At 41.0% G+C, this 18,381-nt stretch overlaps 1 protein-coding gene across 2 annotated transcripts in view; it reads right to left on the bottom strand.

Moving 5' to 3' along the window:
- The window catches only part of LOC306713758 (plexin-B2-like), a 133,437-nt gene that overhangs the window by 79,213 nt on the left and 35,843 nt on the right, over positions 1 to 18,381 (bottom strand). For both annotated transcript variants that reach the window (XM_079183584.1, XM_079183585.1), the window contains exon 2: positions 10,041 to 10,092. The gene's annotated coding sequence lies outside the window, so the exon portion shown is untranslated. The remainder of the gene's footprint in view (positions 1 to 10,040; positions 10,093 to 18,381) is intronic.

The following is an 18,381-nucleotide window of genomic DNA, read 5'->3' as shown; positions in this document are numbered from 1 at the left end:
CTTATTTCCACTCCGCTTCTCTTCAATGAGATTCAACCAACTGGCCGTGAATCCGTAAATGGCAAGAAAAAGGCGGAAAGGCCAGGATTGCATTTTATTCAGATTGGAAGAATAAACTTTTTAAAAACACTTTTGACAAATATTGCGACTGCAAAGTGACTTTCCCCGTATAGTTAATATGATTTATAGGAGAATAGATGCAGATTTTTTGGTTGAATTTGAATAAAAATGAAGCAGACGGAGGACGGACACACTCAGCAGGTCCAGATTGGAGACAGGAACACCCTCCGCTCTCCGTCTGACCTCTACGCCAGGAAAAAAACTAAACACACACACCGTCTCTGTCTGTCACACACACACCATGAGTCATGTGTCATGTGCCAAGAGAGACGGTGGAACAACAGCAGCCCCGTCCAGAGACAAAGACACAGAGCTTCATCTGTGGGCATTTAAATGCAGAGACTGGAGCGCAAAGTCAAGCGGGACGAACGGCGTGAACGAGAGATTCATCCTTAAAAGCTGAAGGGTTGGGATGTAATTCTGTGCACAGTCTCCAAGGGAAACATTTGTGCGCTGTGTTAACATTTGTGAGATTCCCCGGGCAAAAACATTGTTTTCATGCACTGAGCAATTTAGATATTTTGGTCTTTATTCAGACTAGTGGAAAGAAAACATCCTAAATACACGTTTAGCTGTTTATTTTATAACTTTGTCCGTTTGCGTCTGTAGATTTCTACTAAATCCAACAAAAGTTACCATCACATAATGCCTCATTTGCATATTTAAACATAGTGTTTCAGAAAACTTGTAACACAATAACTCCTCCTCTTAGTGTGAGTGATGAAGTGGTGAAGGTTCATGGTGATATCTATGAGTTCATGTGTTGACCCTCTTCACCTGTAGAGTCTCTAAATGTCTGTAGTGAACTAAACGTCTCTTGAAAGGACGTTTTCTCTAAATGAGTTTGTTCAATTTACAATTAAATTCAACAGAGAAAAACTTGTTTTTGCCATTTGTTTTTGCTTGCAAAATGACCAAAAACACAATTTGTTGCCAAAGAAGTCACGAAGGCACACATTAAAACTAAAAATCTAATGTTTTCTTCTTCTACGTTCAATTTAGTGACGAGTTGAAGTCTTTTCAACCCTAAACATCTGCACTCTGCTCCCCTCAGAGATTCTAAAAACAGATGTAGATTCTTCAGACTGAGTCGCAGCAAAGAGTCGGTGGAGGTGATGTTCATGCAAACCTTATTGTGAAGTCACAGGGTCTGCTAGAAGGAGGACGTTACACTTTCAAAACAGCTGAAATCGCATTTCTCCACAGAAAACCTTTCACACACAGAACTCATGAATGAGCAACATGGCGGCTCCCCCTCAGACTCCTCCACACACACCGATTGTCAGTTTCACACTCGCGCTTTCTCGCCTTCGCACACTTGACAACAACCGTTAGTGACGAATGCATCAGTGAGCCCAAACGCTCCAGTGTGTGAGAATCGGGTTTATGTTCAGGTCAGCAGACCGTGTGGCCTTTTTTTTTGGCAAGAAACAGTAGAAACGAGCTGAGGTGTAAATAACGACATCAACGAGGGCTTCAGGGTCCTGGTGTTGTGCGTGATGTTCTGATCTTGAATAGCAGGAAATAAAAACGGATTCTGTGTCGAGAAAGTGCGCCGAACACACTGAGAATCAACAGAAAACATCTTTTCAGCTTTCAGTGTGTTTTCAGTCTGAAGGTTGTGTAAATGAGAGCCGAACACGTTTACGGGACTACTGGGACTCCAGGAGTCTCGTAGTAGATTCACAGACTCTGTTTGTGTTTATTGACGAAGCGTTATCCGGTTACGAGAGGGAGCGGTGTGCAGATTCTACTTCGTTCAGTCCGTCTCTATGAGTGTGTAATGCTAAGCTAACGCTAGCTAGCAGCTGCCTGCAGATATTTCAGCTTGAAGCAAAACCAGCAAATAAATAGTGCAGACTAATTTGTGAACATGCATAATGAAGTTTATTTATTATGATTAAGGCTCAACTAGTGCTGCAACTTATCATTATTTATTGTTGATTATTCTGCAGAGCAGTTTCTCGATCAGTCAGTTAATATTTTGGTCTATAAAATGTCAAGAAGTAGTTTAAAGACGTGATATGTTCTTAGTCTTCTTGTTAACGTCTTACTTTGTCTTGTTTTGTCAGACAAACTGTCTAAAACCCCAAAATAATCAGTTCACAATGAAAAAAACTAAAAAGCTGCAAACTGAGAATATTTGGCATGTTGGCTAAAAACACCCAACTTAAAGAGTCCATATATCGTGCTCATTTTCAGGTTCATGCTTGTATTTTGGGTTTCTACTAGAACACGTTGACACGCTTTAATGTTGAAACATCGAAGTAATTTTCTCATCACCGTCTAAAAAACTGACGGGGTTGTTTCATTTCACAGTTTGGTACCAAATGCACTGAAAACGTGAGTTTATCATAATTTGTCCCCTTTAAATGATAATAGTTGACGGTTGACTTTATTAAGATCAGCTTAACGTTGCACATGAAGTCCTAAAAAAATGATATTTTAATCATCTTTAAGACTAAAATGATAAATGTGTGTTCAAGAACCGCGAAGAAGATAAATGAGCTATTCTGTCAAAATAGATAATGAATGTTAGAACAATGACACCATAAGTCCTTTTTAAACATGGGAATTTAAAATGTGTAAATGACTGTGTGGACATGTGCATTAGTGTGTGTGTGTGTGTGCATGCATTAGTGTGTGTTTGTGTGTGTGTGGAGGCTTATTTGTGTAGGATTTTAAGCAATTAGGACAGGAAACAGAGGCGCTGTTGCTTTGGCTTCCCTGTGGAATTAAGTTATGCACCGTCAACACACACACACACAAAAGAGCAAATTCCCACACTGACCAACAACACGGTCTCAGCTGTGAAACATCACATACACACACACGCACACAAATACACACGCTTAAAAAACACACCCTCAACTTCCTCTTGACCCATTTCTCAAACAACACACCACCGCTCTGTTTGCATCCCTCCATCCCCTCTCTCCTCTTTCTCCTCGTCAGCTGGAAGCAAAGCAGACCACTTCTGCTTAGTGTCATCAGATCACACACACACGCACACACACACACACACACACACGGTTAATTAGTTTGTTTATGAGGCCAAAGGCATGCGGGGCAAAACCATTCCCGAAACTGCGTTCTGTCTTTATGTAACTGGTGTAATGTACGGTGGCCCGGAGGGCTCAAACTTAATTCAGGAAACGTGTGCAAATAAGACGCAACAAAAGCAGACGACGAAACATTTTCACCAATTTGAAGACACACGCGAAGCATTTAGAAAAAAAAAAGCGCACACACCTAGCATGCTATTTTAGCACACTAAAAATGCATGTGAGGTCTTTTAGTACGTCCATAACCTGAGTAGGAAACCAAAAGCACGCAATGCAAAGTACTTCTGGTGACATATTACAGTACGCAAAACTACACGCCAACCGGCAAGTGATGAAGTAATCACAGCTCAGTGCGTCCTAAAACACACATGCTACTGTGTATTCGAACAGAAGTATGTTGAACGACGGTACACATGTGGAGTACGTAGTAGGACGTGATTTTGGACGCAGCATTGCCATTGACATGGTTGTCAACACTTGACAAATTTTACGAAATTTAAGAATTTTAGTGCAAAATAATCAGATTATGTGAGGAAGTTTAGTTAGCACGTGCTTGTTATCGGTTTAGACGACGTAATTGTGTATCACGACATCTCGATATATGATTTAATCACCATGTGATTCCATTGAAAGATGATAAATTATCATATTAATGACAGCCATGCGGCCACAATACATAGTTGAAATTTGCAGAATTGTGATTTAAATGAGCAACTATCTCATTAAACAACAAGCAAAGAAGAGTTTGAACCTGATCAGATATTCCAGGATAACTTTGTTACTCAACACTTAAAAGTACTGAGGTCGGGTCTCCGGCCCTTTTCTTTGTTTTGGTGAAGTCCAAATGTAATTAATGTGCTTTACAGTAGAAGTAGTTTGTCAAATAAATAAGAAAATACTCCCTCTTGAAGGCTTAAGGAATGACGAGGAGATGAAATGAGGAATGAAAAGGAGGGAGGGAGGAGGGGAAGGGAAGGAGAGACGAGATAGATAGAGTGGGAGTTGAACAGAGCTGCACTGGTTTGTTTAAACAATCCGACAGGAAACGTTGGATCTGTAAACTCTGATCGAGGCCACCAGCTCTGTGGAAACTAAACCCGATGCTGGAGAAAGAGTCTCTTTGTTTACGGAGGAATGTTTGGAGAGAGGTTGAATACAGAAGGCCGACAAATCTAAAGACACACACCCAAAAATGTGAAACTTCCTTTACCTCCCTTTTCTCCCCCCCCCTCCTCCCGATATCTCACCTCCATCCACTCCCACTTCTCTCTCCATGAAGACTCCCGTCTCAGGATTTATGATGCAACATTATCTGGCAACAAGTGAGGTGATATTCCTTTATTTCCCCGGAGAAGGTTGACTGAACACACACCCGACTCCACATTCTCTCAATACCGCACATCTAGAGCTGGGAGACGTCAAATACAACCGCACTCCTCACATCCCGTCGCCCATTTAGACTCCAAGGAAGTTTTCGTCTCTTAAACATCTTCTGGATTAATACTTGTTTGAACTCTTGACGTTGCCACGCGGTTTATGAAAGCTAACGGAGACGGCTAGCCTTAGCATCACACAGCTAGCACGGCTAAAGATGAACGTGGAGTCTCGAGTGCCGTCTTCAACCAAAGAAATGACAAGTAGAACTCTCAAAGTGATTTAGTCCACTAATCGATTAGTGGACTAAATCACTTTCTCCACAAATAATCACATAAAAGAACAGCTTTAAGTGTGTTCAGAAGAGATGTGCTCAGACGTTTCTCGTGAATTAGTTATGCAGCATGAAGAAAACTAAAAGCCTACGACTGATCAACTAAGAAGAGAGGAGATCATTATCTGGATTAACAGATTGATCATTTGGTCTATAAAATGTCTGAAATGTCTTGTTTTTGTTTGACCAACAGACAAAAAACCCCAAAACAATTAAAGTCAAACTGAACAAATCTTCATATTTAAGAAGTTGGATCCATTTTCTGTCGACAGACTAATCGATTACATGAACACTTCTGAGTTCCCGACGTTCCCACGCGGTTTATGAACACTGCCATCGTTAGAGCTATGCAGCTAGCACGGCTAAAAACCATTGACTAGCAGTTAAGTCTCCTCGAAATCTCCGTCCTCGTGTTCTTCTAACTCGGATCCGCCCACAAACTCCTCAATAACCGTCTTTTGGTGGAACCCTTGGTGGATGAGGGTCGTATCAATTTCACTAAATCCAAAAAGCCACGAGGGTTACGTGGGTGAACTTCCAGCTGCTTCCGTTTGATTTCTCTTCATCTCTGACGTCGTATTTCTCAAAGGGTGACTACAATCCCTCACACCTCTCACTCCCACCCAGAGTCTTCTCCGCGAGGCTTAATCGAGCACAAATGCGATACACAAAGAATAATATATTCCTAAAAACACAGAATCAAAAAAGACTCTCTGGCACAAACCCAAAAGCAGCAGCGACGAGAATCAGAAGTCTGCAACAGTAAAACATGAAATGCCGAGCCGGCTAAGGACATAATGAAAAAGCTATTATCAGCATGAGCTTTCATCAGCACCGCATTCAACCATGTTCAATGCCAACTGATTCTCCCATCTCATGCTGCACCCGAGTGAATGCTGGGATGTAATGAAGGAGGCGAGATAAGAGACAGAGATCACATTTTATATATATATATATATATATATATATATATAAAAATAATATATATATATATATATATATATATATATATATATATATATATATATATATATATCTTTCAGCGCCAGTTGAAGAAGTGCATCAGCACATTTACGGACGAGGGTTTTTATTAAAACTGTAAGTAATGGATATATTCCACTCAGAAGAGTCTGTATATATATATATATATATATATACACTTATTATTATTACCTCCTCTGTCTCTCCCTTGTCCTCCTGCTTTGTCTAATTCTTGACGTTTTTATTCTCGATCCATCCGTCACCTCCAGCACGTCTGAATTCAAATGCCCACGCTTCATACAATATTCAATTAGACATTGAATTATGCATAATATGATAGAATATTCACGCGATATCCGGTATATATATCAAGGCTTAATGAGGAGTCAAACTGCAGTAGAATCTGAGAAGTAATGTGAGGCTCCGTTGCTTATATTAGATATTAGAGATGTTGTAGCTTCTCCTCTGATAATGTGAAAACAAATAGGTTGATATTATTAATGTGCAGCTCAGCAACAACTTAAATGAATTACTGCAACACGATATTTACAAAGACTTATGACCATATAGACTCTTTCAGTTATGATAACAGACTCAACACAGCACCAGTTTTAACCTAAATACAACAAGTTCAGTGTCTACATCCCTGAATTTACGAACATTGTGCGTCTTTAAATGTTTGATCTCTGTGATGTTGCAAACGTACACAATGAAGAGGTGAAACATGCTAACTATATGTGACGTTTACGTTGTAATGGCAGTATCTCATGTTTTACAAAAGAAAAGACTTCAAAGTTAAAGGACTTATTTTTGGAGTGATACGTCAATTTCAAAACTAGTGTGATGACGCGTTGTTATCTTCAGAAAGGAAACACATTCTTTAGTTTTTATAGTTTTGCATCTCTTTCAGTCTTCGTTGTAGCGACGTTAACGGACTTCTGTGATTGTTTTGAAGAGTACAGCGTCATCATTACTAATAACAGACATAATGACGTAAAGGACTAGTCGAGTCTTCGTCTTTCTTTATGGTTCAGGAAAAGGCTTTAAGGATGTGCAGAGCAGATTCCTTAAAAAATAGTTTATTAATAAAACAGCAGTGTTTGGATTACAGGACGCTCACATGATGCTGCAGCTTTTCAGACGTTTTATCACTTTTCTTCTTCTTTCGTTGGACCTTCGTCAAAGTCAGTTTGAACCGTTTTTGCTTTAATTTCCTGCCTCTCGATGGGAAACCTTTCCTCTGAACACAGAGAGCCTGTACGGAGGTGAGAACCGTCTACTGTACATGTTATGTTGTTTTCAGCTGAATCACACGAGTCCCTTTAGATTTCACCCACTTCTGTCGGTTTAACGATCTCTCTCATCCTGCTCTGCTACAGACGCGTCACTTTCACAGATTCTAAAACGCAGCCGTCCGATCTTTGTACCGCCGCACAATCACTCCTGCAGGGAACATTCGGAGCGCTCATGAAAAGGGGAAATGCTTTTTTGGTTAATTGAGGGCTGTGCGAACATGAAGTGGTAGAATAAAGGGATAACGGAGGTTTTACAACGGTGCATGTGAAGATACTTGTGCAGGATCTCAGTGTTTGGAGCATGTCTGGCTTGAGTTTGAAGATTGTTCTATTTTATTATAACAATATATTTGTTATCTTTCATCCACGCTGTGTGACGACAGCTCAACAATCAAACGCACATGGGGGAAGGTGTGAGGATCCAGCCGGATGAAACTAATGATGGTGAGGAGCTCTTGAATTGTGTGCAGTCTTCCTGCTAAATGTGCAATAATTCAGCGCGCGTCTTCTCGGTCTGCTGGACCAAATAATCCGTCCACAGCAGCGTGCATGTTCACAAAATGACAACCTAAAGCTGCAGCACTCAATCTGCATGTGAGCCTTTAGAGACCAGACTTTTCTGGAGCAGGAGCGGAAATGCTGAGAGTAAAAACCGACGAGTCCCCCAGTCTCCTCCAGTGTGCCAGTTTTTGAGCCAGCCTTCACAGCTGCAGCTCCCCTCTGAGACGCCACAAACACCCACACAGAAGTAAAGATGCAAACACACTCAACTTCCTGCTACAAAAAAATTACACCAGAGTTTTCCTGCACAGCTCCCACAGGAAAGTGGGAGAATGTGTGTGTGTGTGTGTGTGTGTGTGTGTGTGTGTGTGTGTGTGTGTGTGTGTTATACTAAAGGTTTGAGAAGTTTTTTCTCAAACCTTGTTTCTCATTCGAATAAAGAAAGTAGATTTGCTGATACATGGAGTAGAAGTGGGTTGGATGGAAAGTAACATTTCAACTTTATCTAAGTGTGCTTAGTCGTATGAGAAGAAGTAGTACAGCTACTAATGATGTAGTGATGTAATGATGTAATGATGTAGTTGTTAAGTCTATAGAATGTCACAAATAATAAAACATTTCCATTAAAACCGTGGCTCAACATTCTTAATTGAGCCCAAACAGCCAAACCAAAATAAACAAAGACGATCGCAATACGATACTATACGGATTCTTTGTAACAAAATTGCTAATATTGCTAACAGTTTCTGGCACAATAAGATTTTGATTTAACTCAATTCACGGGATTGCGATCAGTATCATACGTCAGTTACATTTAAATAAACGGACAAAAAGCAACTCAAATATGATTTTGACAATGTTGCGTTTGGGCTCTGTAGGAGGAAACGGCGACAGACGGGTTATGGGAATTTCAAAATAAAGTTGCACATTAAACTTTGCATCGATGATCTTGGAACGGCTGAATCGATACGTTGATCCAGAGCGATGTATCCTTACAACGTAATAAACAAGATTACAAAAAGAAGCGGACATGAAGTGACGCCTTTCGGTACTTTTGGTTGATATCAAAACAAATATCGAGGTTTGATTTTCAGCACAAACAGGAACTCTTCTAGTAAACCAGCTGAGTGGAGACTTCCCAACTAGTTTACACTTAATGTAGGAAACAGCAGACGTTGTTAAATATACAACGTTCATTATTAATATCAAGCCTGTGTTTGTACCAAAGACTGTTTGTCTAAAACATCAGCACAGATCCAAAAAAAGCTTCATATTTTACAGCTGAACTGTATCAGTGATTTTAATCAGACAAGCTTTCCTGTTTGCTGTTTATCAGCCTCCCATGTGTCTCACACACACACACACACACACACACACACACACACACTAGAGAAATAACGTGTGTTTATGTGCGTTATAAAAGGCCAAATAATTAGGTAACGGCTCTGCAACGCTATCTATGTGTTGACACAGCAACTCCAGTTTAATGAAGCGGTTTTATGGGAATTTTATATGACTATAGACAGAAAAGCAGGAGACCTTTGTATGAGCGGAGGAATTTAACAATAAAACAACACACCATGCTAACTGCCCCACGAGGCTGAAACACTTATTACACAACAGAAGACTGACGAGAAAAAATAGAAACACGTCTTTATTACACCACCTACAGGGCAAATAAAACACACAACGTTCAGCGCGAGTTTAGGTGCCAGAGAAGGAGCCAAAATCAAAAGTTCAAATCAAAAGAGTAGAGTAGAGTAGAGGCCAGTAGAGTAGAGTAGAGAAGAGTAGAGTAGAGGCCAGTAGAGTAGAGAAGAGGCCAGTAGAGTAGAGTAGAGAAGAGTAGAGTAGAGGCCAGTAGAGTAGAGTAGAGAAGAGGCCAGTAGAGTAGAGTAGAGAAGAGTAGAGTAGAGGCCAGTAGAGTAGAGTAGAGAAGAGGCCAGTAGAGTAGAGTAGAGTAGAGGCCAGTAGAGGCCAGTAGAGTAGAGAAGAGGCCAGTAGAGTAGAGTAGAGAAGAGTAGAGTAGAGGCCAGTAGAGTAGAGTAGAGTAGAAGCCAGTAGAGTAGAGTAGAGAAGAGGCCAGTAGAGTAGAGTAGAGTAGAGAAGAGAAGAGGCCAGTAGAGTAGAGTAGAGTAGAGGCCAGTAGAGTAGAGTAGAGTAGAAGCCAGTAGAGTAGAGTAGAGAAGAGGCCAGTAGAGTAGAGTAGAGTAGAGTAGAGTAGAGAAGAGGCCAGTAGAGTAGAGTAGAGTAGAGGCCAGTAGAGTAGAGTAGAGTAGAAGCCAGTAGAGTAGAGTAGAGAAGAGGCCAGTAGAGTAGAGTAGAGAAGAGGCCAGTAGAGTAGAGTAGAGTAGAGGGTTGCTCCCTTACCTGTTCAGTGCTCAGGCCTGTTCTTCTGATGACATGAACCTCCTCTCCTCTCCTACACAAAACACAAACGTTACGTTCGTTATTTAGCAGTTTGGCTACATTTGGATTTAATGCAAATAAAAGTAATACATTCAAACATATTTAAACTTCATCTTAACAGGAGGAGCTTCAGCAATTTCCCTAAATGTACAACTTCAAACTGCACAAAGATCTTTTTCAACACCGACACACTGAGGGCTGATGAAGCCCGTTTTAAACCACGTCGCTGCTGCTGCTGCTGCTGCTGCTGCTGGGTGATTAACATTAGTTTCAGCTTCACTCTGAGGATCCTCCCTTTGAGGTTTTAGAAGTGTTTCATCAGCCCGAGCGGTCAATTAGAGTTAAAACACGGAAAAGAACAAAAAAATCGGAAGTCATGAGCTACAAACTGCCTTTTGAAGGAAGGTTAATTATGCAGAGAAACAGCTAAAAACTGAGATGAGTGGAAGTGAACTTTAGAGGAGACGACTCCCACACACACACACACACACGCTAATTACACTTAATGGAGGAAACACTAAGCTTTCAACTTTTTTCAATGACTCAGCCTAATCAGACTTCAGTGGTCCTTGTAATCTGGACCAAACTAATCAACCACCTACGCTGCCAATCAGCCGTGAGTCAGAACACTTAACTCCCCAGTCTGGCAGGAAGATCAACCTCAGATTATCACAGTACGTTAATACTTCACGGTTACCATAGATTAGAACTGATTTAATGGTGTTTGTTGTACGGTCATCTTAACCCGAGTTCTGATAATGTGGTACCTGTTTCCATCAAGCGTCATTCATTCTATTAATTCAAAAGGCAACAAAGCTGCATTCTCTCTAGTGACCACCAGGGGGCGACTCCTCTGGTTGTATAGAAGTCTATGAGAAAATGACTCTACTTCTCTCTTGATTTATTACCTCAGTAAACATTGTAAACATGAGTTTATGGTCTCAATCTCTAGTTTCAAGTCTTCTTCAATACAGCATGATGTTCATTTAGTAAATGATGGTCCATTTAGAGTCACACAGACCATAAAGCAGGGGATGCTTTAGGGGCGGGGCTTACTGTGATTGACAGGTACGTATACCAGAGAATTATTAAAAAGACAAATACTCTTACAGAGGCTGCAGAGTCCTCTAAATGTCTGAAATCTACTATAGAGAAAAAGTACATTCGTGATGTTTCTACATTACATAATATTCAACTATATTCCTTTTACAAAGTCGAGTTCCTCATCAAAAGAAAAGAAGGGTCAGTTTGAAGGATGTCAACACGTCCCGTCTTTAATTAACTGGACATTATGAATCCATCCAACCATCTGTTTACTGCATCCATCCAGCGGCGAACACAACCTTATGCATCGCTTCACAGCGTGTCCTTGAGATTTAATAAACTCATGTTCCTATATCGCATCAGTGCATCGCTGGTAATGCCAGAGAAGAGCTTGAGATGTGTGCACACTTAATTTTAGCACAGATTTAATGATTTAATGAGCAACAGGTAGAGGGGAACTGGGAGCAATGTGCTAAAATATTTACACTAATGTGTGGACATTTAGGCCCTTTTAATGCCGTCAGTCTAAATTACAGTATTCAAATGAACAATCCGACAAAGCAAAACAACGGCTGATAAAACATCGGAGGAAATGAGACCAGAGAAAAGCAGCATAATGATGTTTCTTTAAGTGTTTCTAGTGCTCGTTTGAAGCTCTGAAGTATCAATGTTTGTTTAAAATAGACTGTGGAGGGTTTAAACAAGATGAAGCTCTTCGGCATCAAGCTTTAGTTTGTAGCAACTACAAGAACTCAACTTCAAAGTAAAAGTAGCAAAGAGCTTTCCTGAGATTTTGGTGGATTTGGAGGCCATATTTTTAAAACAACAATGAAGATATCTTCCTTTAAGATACTGATACTGATATCAGGCCGATACAGATTTAAATGTCTGGACAGAATATCGGTGACAATGAGGCCGATCTGTTCAATTCAATGCTTTGTTTATATTCTGGAATTTTAACTACAACTGAATTGTAATTTCATTTTGAAGATGTTTTTTGTTGTTGATGAAAGATTTATTATTTTATTAATAAATAGCGATTCAGTACATTTATATCCATGGATATATTCTTTACATTTTGTTTTACAGATTTCTAATTGAAGAAGATATCAGAAATGTCCTCTTGTTGTGTTGTCGGGTGCTCGAGTTGAAGGAATTTGAATGGCTGGTTATCGCATACCTTTGAAATGACAATCTGCAACGCCTCGCTAATATTGTAAGACTCTTTTTAGATTCGTGTTTTGCAGAGTTGGCAGCTGTTACAGATGCTGGAACAGCAACTTGTTCTGCAGGATAGTTAGAGTTTCTCTGTACTATCCACCTTTGTATCTCCATAAGGTGTTTAAATGTCCGGCCATTAAATCAGCGTGGAACGGTCGGCCAATCTGGTCCCGCTGGTGAACGTTAACGTTCTCTGGACTGTACATATTCAACAGGAGCTCTTACTTTCTTCACTGTCAAAAAACAAACCAACAAAACATGCTAGCCAGCGTAAGCTAACGTCTTCAGAGAATTATTCTGCCTCCACCTACAAAAATACGCCATCAGGTTTACTGAAAGAAAAGCGGTCTATTAGCGTGAACCCGTCCTAGAAAGTCATTAATAGAGAGGCAAAGTCACATTTTATCAATGAACTACATCTCTCTTCTCACATGATGTACGTCACCAACATGGCCGTTAGCTTAGTTTGCTAGGTAGCGAGCTAACTTAGCCATGTTCCAAATGTAGCGTTATCTCACCGGATGTGTTTAATCCAGCGACTACTTTTAGGAGCAAAGACACGAAAGACACCGGCATCGTAGTTTTAGACACAGACGTTACTTACATGACTTTCTAATTACATATTTTTATGTATTTTTATCTATCACAAAATTCTTGACACTATCTTTTGCATCGACTAAGAACATATGTTTCATTTATGGCACAATTCAAACAGGATTAAAAATCTTGTTTCTTGCCGTTGACTACCGTACATATTTTTAAGGGGCGGGGCTTTGTGATGTAGAAGTGCACTCAGGGTGTGGTCAGTGCACTATGACATCACTGTTAAGGGGTGTGGTCAGTGTTGAGAGTTTCACCCAGAAGAGCTCAGTGAGATGGAGACTCTCCAGCTCTCTGGAGTAACTTGTTCTCCAGTTACTCTGGTGAACACTGGAGTTCAGAAAAGCCCTGGTGGCTGAAAATCCAATAAAAGAAGGAGTTAACGCCTGCATTCTTAGAATCGCCCTGCCCTGTAATATCGATGCGGGTATCAAATGACGACGCTGCTGAGAAGAGAAGTACCAAGAGTGTTAAGAAATGGGAGTGAAGTAAACATGTACGGCTACAGGAACACCAGAGAAGAAACATTATACGCACCCCGGGGGAGGAAAAATAAAAAAGCAAGAGGGTGATGAAGGGGAAAAGATTTAGCTTCAACATGTTGCACACTGAAACCTGCAAACACTGTAAACACACTCACACACACACACAGTCACCTCCGCTGTATGACAGATGGAGAACGAGCGCTGAACGCTGTGATGTGATTTGCAGGTTGATGTGTTTTTTGCCGGCGGAGTATTTCATGCTAGTTTATTAGACTTTGAGTCCTTTAAAACACACACACACACACACACTCATGCAGAGGGAGGAGCGGAGCCTTGTAAATCAGTTTTGCTGGCTGCTTCTTATCTGAGAAATGCCAGCTATGAGAGCAGAGAGGCACAGTGAGCTGAAAGCTGTGCAGCCAAGCTTCCTTTTCCCTTTTTTAATGACTCGCAAGGAGTCGCTGCCTCATTGAACAGTTGGAGGAGGCGAGCGGCTGCCAGGTTGAGGTAAGAGAGCGTCACTGGGTGCAATTAGTGATGAAACACTGTGAAACAACACCGGGTGCTTAGCTAGTGTTTGAACGTGGATGATACTGTTGCATAACCAGCTGTGTTGTCACTAAACTGGTTATCTGTTGACAGATTTGAGCCTGATAGTAGTCAGTGTCCACAGCTCTCCATATTGACCTAAGCATTACATCACTGTTTTTAAATGGGATCACATCAGGTGGCTGAAAAGTGAAGCCAATACAGAAGTGTGTTAAAGCTGCATTCTCTCTAATGTCCACCAGGGGGCGACTCCTCTGGTTGTATAGAAGTCTATGAGAAAATGACTCTACTTCTCTCTTGATTTATTACCTCAGTAAACATTGTAAACATGAGTTTATGGTCTCAATCTCTAGTTTCAAGTCTTCTTCAACACAGCATGATGTTCATTTAGTAAATGATGGTCCATTTAGAGTCAAACAGACCATAAAGCCTCCTCAGTCCAGATATGGTCACTTCCTGTTCACTGGCTGCAAAAAGTCAAGACGGCGACGACCAAGACGTCAAACTCGAGGCTTCAAAACGTCACTCTACAAACCAACGGGTAACGTCACAACGACTACATCCACTTCTTATATACAGTCGCTGATTCTAATGCAACATGTTGATAAAGCGTGACAAGTTGCCTTCACTGCCAAATTTAACTTTTCTTTTCATTGAGGTTTGGCAAGACTCTCCATAAACACAGCAGGTGACAGACGTCCTTTTTTAAGTACGCTGTGCAATGGATGATGGACAGTTTCTTTTTGCACTCAAATGTCAGCGTTGAACTCTTTTGGAATAAACTTGGATGAATATCTTTCTGCTCAAGCTGTCACTGCTCTGCGCTTCGACATTTTTGAAGTATAAAATCATGGCAGCGGTTTGGGAAACTGTCAGATTTCTCCACCAGAAAGAACAAATTTGATACAAGAAAAACAGTTTATTCTGTCGTCTATAAATAAAGTAAGGTGCTAAATACATATAACATGTATTGATTTGGGCAGACATGGAGGAGGCAGAACAACGAACCCGAGATGTGAAGGAACTCTGGTTACGTGATTGACATTTTGTTTTGTCAGCTTTTTTAAATGAAAGATGAGCAAATCCAGCTGGATAAGTTGAGTCTTTTTCTCTTTTAATATCCTCTAAAATACAACTTTGATCTTCATATTGGACCAACTGATTTATTTGCACCGGTTGACATCAGAACACTTGAAAGCATTGTTCCCGGGAACCTTAAAGCTTCCATTTGGAGTCTTTGATATTTTTGTTTGGAAGTTCGTTTGTTGGCCATATCAACCACCCAAAGGACAAATTAAAGAAACAAATGTCCGTTGCAGACCTCGTCCAGACGTCCAGACGTCCAGAGAGACTTCTCAAACTCCTGCAGCACAATCCAGCTCTCACTGTTAAGCTGCTTGTTCCAAACACTCCACAACGTGCTGAGACACTTCCACGCCGGACGAGCTGCAGCTTCACATTCAGTGATTCACTGCAGGTAACAAGAACTAAAGTAGAGTTTCTCCTTTTAAACACAAACCATCAGCTGCTGACGGTGTTGAAATGAGAAAGCAACAAGCTGTTCTGCCTGCCAACGTTCCCAAAGGGCTCCGCCTCGTCTTAAAGACATTATGCAGAGTTGTTGTGAGAGGGCAGCTCACTCCGAGGTTGTAATAATCAAGGTTTTTGAATTGAGGATTAATTAACGATGCTGTTTTTTTTCTTTAAGCCAAATATGTTGCGTTTCAGAATTAAAATCTTTTATTTTTTTTGCACCCAAACAATCTTAAACCCTCGTCCTCCCGTCGTCTCTCTGGTCCCTGCCCTCTTGTTTTTCTCTCTGAAAATCTCTCCTTCACAGCCTCAGTGTTACAGCTAAGACTCTGTGGTTAATCCACTGTGGCATGGTAAAGGCTTTACACACAACACACACACACACACACACACACACACACACACACACACACACACACACACACACACAGGTCTGTGCCTGCAGTGGAAGCCTTGCAGACATGAGATTTCCTTTCACATCCAATTTAGACCAAAGAAACTTGGTGAGAAGAGCATGGAAAAGATAAGCAGCACACACTCACACACAGACACACAGACACACACACACACACACATCTGTGTAAATATCACACGCAAACATCAATAGCCCAAACACAATGTTAACGTGATATAACATGCAGCTTAAACCTCCCAAAGAGACATCAACTGTACACAACAGAAAACGACCACCTCCAGCCCCCAAAACACACACACACACACACACACACCACACACACCCAGACCTACACATACACACACACACACACACTCCTTTGTAGGAGCATGCAGACAGAAATGTGTTGGGACGTAATTACAATGTGGAGTCTGAACAGCATCCGATTAAGATCCAGAGGTTTTATGGAAGGCCTTTGAAGAGCAGCAGCTCATCCTGACCAGACTGCACCACACACACACACACACACACACACACACACACACACACACACACACACACACACACACACCACAGTTTGAAGCCAAATGCGGTGCTTCTTTCTGGTTCACCACTTTTCCAGTGCCAGAATGCAAAACTGTGATTTCATTACGAACACGCTGCCAGACGTGCCGATATTCAGCCAGCTGTCATGTAATGTGGCGATACTGACGATCAAACTCTGCATAATCTGAAGCTCAAACTTTCTTTCTCACCTTTCTGTTGTCTGACGACGTATCCAAATACAACGGTTTGTATGATATCTTACTCCAAAGGTCCTGCAACACGTGTCAGTTTGCACTCGTTACATACTTTCAATATATTATGTGCAATGTAACTTTTCACTATCATTGATAGTAATGAATGCACTATTACCGTGCATACGAACATTGCATGAGAACAGTCTGTACATTAACATGCTTGATGGACTGCAGCGGCTCTAAAAGTCTCCAAAAACAACAAGTAATGTGCAACAAAGCCTGGAAACGTGGCAGTAATATTCTCTTGTTAACTGTAGCTGGTGGGTTGTTTTTTTTATTGTGATCTTTCAGATGGTTGAGGGAGGAGAAAACAGGGGAAATATGAACGGGGAAGACAAATGATATGCAACACAGATAGCAGGATGGTATCAGGACCCAGGATATTGTGACCACATGGACTGAGCTGGAGGCCGCCAGCAGAACACCGCATCATTAAATCAATGGCTTAAAGCTGCACTGACCGATGTTTCTATTCAAACAAAAGCTTATAGAGCAACGTGGAAGGGGTTGTTGTGACCACAGAGTATCATCAACAACGCTGCAACGCTGGTTGTGTTGTTGGGCAGCCAGAATAGAAGATATTGCCAACATACCTTTGACCTCACGAACCGAGTCGAGGCTCCAGCGAGCTCCTAATATTAGCAAAGACGTTTCAGAGATGGAGAGAAAATGTTGCTGATAGTTTAGCTTCGCCTTCTGCTAACGAAAGCATCACGGCTGCTGCATCAGAGCGACGAGAGAGGCTAAACTATTAGAGAAATGACAAAAAAATGTTGCTAATAGGCTGGTCCAATATGATGATTTGCAGCTTTTCGTTGTTTTATATTTTGTTAAACTAAATATGTTTGGGTTCAGACAAAACATTTAAACATTTGAAGACGTCACCTCAGAATCTGAGAAACTCTGATGGACATGTTTCACTATTTTCTGACATTTCTTTTTTACTCCATAATAAATATAATAATTAGCTGCAGACATAGTTTAATTACATTTTAAAAGAAAACTGTTTTCAGTGTAATAAATCCATTGTTGTCTACTGGACCGCTTCACATCTTCAGACAGGAAGAGCTCCACAAACGCAGCTCAAGCTTTGAATACAAGTGAATTCTTGATTTACTCAGCTGGCTAAACTCAATATTACTAATGTTGGACAATGTGTTCAGTCACACAGATACAGACGAGCGATTGTGCATTTGGGCGTCCCAACGATCGAGCCCTTTGACACACGATGAGGGCGAGAAGATTACTGCTGCCGCGTTCAGAGAATATAACGCCGCCTCACAACCTTTACTGGCGTATCAGTCATGAGGTCTCATGTTCACATGAAGAGTGTTCGGGGCAGGAAGCAAATGGAATTACCCTCCTCAAGAACTTTCCAGAAGGTGCGATTGATTTTTCTATGATGCTGAAAATGTCTTAACACGTTTATGCTCAGAGGGGCGAGTGGGAGAGAAGAAACGTAGAAATGAAAAGAGGGAAGAAGAGCGATACGTCTGATATGGATACAGCTCAGTCTGATGTAGAACACCGCCAAAACAAAGCCAGAGAGCATGAAATACACACATACAGATAAAACATGTATCACTGTACGACTGTGAATCAGATAAGTTACGGACACAAATATTTTGAGGCATTCATACAGGAAATGAGAAACGTATAAATAGATGCTTTCTGCT

The sequence above is a fragment of the Pholis gunnellus genome (genome assembly GCF_910591455.1).
Source record: "Pholis gunnellus genome assembly, chromosome: 22".
Classification (NCBI taxonomy): domain Eukaryota; kingdom Metazoa; phylum Chordata; class Actinopteri; order Perciformes; family Pholidae; genus Pholis; species Pholis gunnellus.
Note: the sequence above shows the minus strand (reverse complement) of the source record. Positions and strands in the feature narration are given on the sequence as shown.